The sequence below is a fragment of the Chrysochloris asiatica genome, unplaced genomic scaffold (assembly GCF_000296735.1).
Source record: "Chrysochloris asiatica unplaced genomic scaffold, ChrAsi1.0 scaffold00010, whole genome shotgun sequence".
NCBI classification, from domain to species: Eukaryota; Metazoa; Chordata; class Mammalia; order Afrosoricida; family Chrysochloridae; genus Chrysochloris; species Chrysochloris asiatica.
The window spans coordinates 15,816,805-15,820,415 of record NW_006408528.1 but is presented as its reverse complement, the minus strand read 5'-3'; positions in this window follow the sequence as shown (position 1 = coordinate 15,820,415).

The window sequence follows — 3,611 nt, the reverse complement described above, 5'->3', positions numbered from 1 at the left end:
AAAGGGGAGGGTTGTCTCCTGGCCACGCCTCTAGCAGATCAACACCAAGTATCCTTGCGCCGGGAGAAAGAACTTTTGAGAACGGGTTGTGCCTAAGGCAAAGGTGGCACAGGGAGGACAGATAACAGGAGCCCGTAGGGGAATCACCGCTTGAGAATCTCTGGCCGCCCGAGCCTAAGTGCATTGGGTGCAGGGCGTCAGGACACAGGACCGCAGGAGTTGGCGGAGGGATCTCAAGACGAAGGTATCAGTGCGCTTTGTGATTGCACTGCGTAAAACTGAGGTGATCTCGGCCTATGTCACGTCAGCACGGCTGGTGGCGTGAGTACCGCCTCCAGCGCCTGAGTCGCTGCGGAGGGCCACGAGGTAGCTCTAAATGTGCCCTCCGAGTTTAGGTTTGCGCCACACCGATAGGCGGGACGGTTCCCGTACCGCCCCAACTCAAAGCAGTTTGACAGGCATTCATATATAGTTATAATGTTATTTATGTTGCATTGTGCAGAAAGAACTTTTCCAAAATAGACTTAGCTATTAAAGGATGTCGTGAGCTATTTGAGGCAATAGTCTCCAAGAAGATCACTAGTTCTGGGGGGCTTAGAAATCAAAACTTTTTAAGCGGGAGTTCAATCCCGCAGCCACAATCAACCTTTTTATGTCCTCCAGCCCTGGGCTTTCCTAGGAAGCAATTATACAATGACTACCAAATTTAATCCTTTTCTCATTCTTACCCACTGCTAAACAGATTATTGATTCAACCAACAGTTGAGAGCCAGGTAGTTTGGTGGGCACTGAGAATCCAGCAGTGAATGGAAGAAATTGCAAGGCCCTTGGAGAACTGCCTGCTAAACACATCTACTTGGAAGACCCAACATGCTTCGATGTTGTTGTTGTTAAATGCCATCGAGTCGGTACCGACCCATAGCAACCCTGTATAGGGTTTCCAAAGAGCAGCTGGTGAGCTTGAACCATCAACCTTGCAGTTCAAATGACTTTGCGTTCTGATGCATTAGGCCGCAGCACCACACCAGGACAGGAGCTCTGGTAGCGTAGTGGTTACGAATCTGGGCTGCTAACCTCAGGATCAGCAGTTTGAAACTACCAGCCGCTCCGTGGGAGAAAGATGAGGCTTTCTGCTCCGTAAAGATTTACAGCCTTGGAAACCCTGTACAGGGTCGCTATGAGTTAGAACCGACTCCATGGCACATCACCACCACACCCGCACTCCAACATGCATCCATAGTAAATCCCAAATTAAACTCATTATCTCCTCTGCTCTTCCTGTAATCCCTATCTATAGGGGGTGCCCCACTACCACCTGGTATTCATATATGGTCATAATGCCTCCTCCTTTATGCCTCACATCGAGGTAGTCATCAGAAAAGAGTTGCTTTTACATTCATGGCAACCCTTGTGTTGTTGTTAAGTGCCATCCAGTCTGTTCCAACCAATAACCACCCTGTATATGGTTTCTGGTGTGGCTCTGTGGATTCATGCGCTGGGCTGCAAACTGGTCTGCCTACTTTCAGGCTTATCTTTAACCTATTTCCCAGACTACTGCCACTTCTTGAATCACACTGAAGCTATCCTGTAATTGTGTCCACAGGTTTCTCCTATAAGAAGATGCGATTCTTGAGAATAGACATGTCTTAGGTGGTTAGTTTTGTTTTTTGTTGTTTTAACTTCTTGTTGTGAATTAAGTGAAGGATTACAAAGCAGATTATCAGTTTTATATTCAACAAATCATATACTCTGCTTCATTATAATGATTGCAATTACCTACATGTGTCATCAGTTACCAGTATTTACCTCTATTCAGTTTAACTGTTGTTTTCCGTTGCCTTCATCTTTCCTGTGCCTACCTCTCTCCTTTTGTTTTTGTCTTCCCCATCACCTCTAGCCTGTGAATAAGTTTCTTTTCTCTCACCCCTAACCATCATAGAATGTTTCTTTTATCAAGAAAACCTCTTCTTGACTTTGTGTAACAGAAGTCACATACAATATTTGTCCTTTTGTGTTTAATTTAACTCAGCACAATGTCCTTCTTGTTCATCCATGTTGAGAAGGGTTTTGCAAATTTATAGTTTTTCTTTACCATTGCATAGTATTCCATTGTATATATGAACCAAAGTTTAACCATTTTTCTGTTGATGAGCATTTAGGCTGTCTCCATCCTTTTGATGTGTCTCTTGTAGATGGCATACTGAAGGATCCTCTTTTCTTATCCATTCTGACACTCTCAGTCTCTTGACTGGTGCATTTAATCCATTTACATTCAGTGTAATTATCGATAGATATGAATTGATTGCTGTCATTTTGTTGTGTGATTTTTTTCCTGTGGTGCTGCTAGTTTCTTTATAACATATAATTTTCTACACTGATTTAATTTTTTTTAATTTGTGGGTTTTCTGTTTATTTTCATTTCTGTTGTATTAATGTTTACTAAATCTTTCTGGTTTTCCTCTTTTATTTTAAAGTAAAGGTATGTTAATTTTCACTACAGTTGCCCTGTGACTTATTAATTTTTCACTGTTTAAAGCCATTTGTTTGATTCTAAAATCTAGTTAATTTCCTCTCCATTTAGAAGATCTGTGTCTACACTGTTATCTGTTTTTGCTTTTAGTTGATATCATTATAAATTGATATTTCTGGTTCCCTCTTTTTAGTCTTATAGTTTTGTTTTCAGAAGGGGATTTGGAATTAGGGATTTCATTGCTGATGTTAGATGGAATTTGGCTGAAAGCAGAGAATACCAGAAAGATATTTACTTATGTTTTATTGACTATGCAAAGGCTTTTGCCTGTGTGGATCATGACAAGCTATGGACAGCATTGCAAAATAACTTCATTGTGCTCATAAGGAACCTGCACATAGACCAAGAGAAACGCTTTAAAACAGAACAAGGGATAGTGAATGATTTAAAATCAGGGAAGATATGTGCCAAGGCTGTGTTCTTTCAGCATATTCATTCAATCTGTATGCTGAGCAAATAATCCAAGAACCTGGACTGGAGGAAGACTCATTAACAACCTATGATATGCAGATGACATAATCTTGCTTGTTGGAAGAAAAAAGGATTTAAAATACTGGTGAAGATCAAAGACTACAGACTTCAGTATGAATTGCACCTCAATATAAAGAAAACAAAAATCCTAAAAACTGGACCAATAAATAGCATGTTAAATTGAAAGAAGATTGAAGTTATCAAAGGCTTCATTTTGCTTGGATCCACAATCAATGCTCATGGAAACAGCAGTCAAGAAATCCACAACATATTGCATTAGACAAATCTGTGCATAAAACCTCTTTAAAGTGTTGAAGAGCAAAGATCATCAGTTCAAGGACTAAGGTGCATCTGACTCAAGCCATGGTATTTTCAATAACTTGATATACATGTGAAAGTTGGACAATGAATAAAGAAGATGGTAGAAGAATTGATGCATTTGAATTATGATGATAGAGAAGAATATTGAAATTACCATGGACTGCCAGACAAACAAACAAATCTATGTTGGAAGAAGTATATATAGAGAGAATACTACTTAGACATCAGGATAACAATGTTTCATCTCTCACTCTACTGACCTGTTATCAGGAGTGACTGGTCCCTAGAG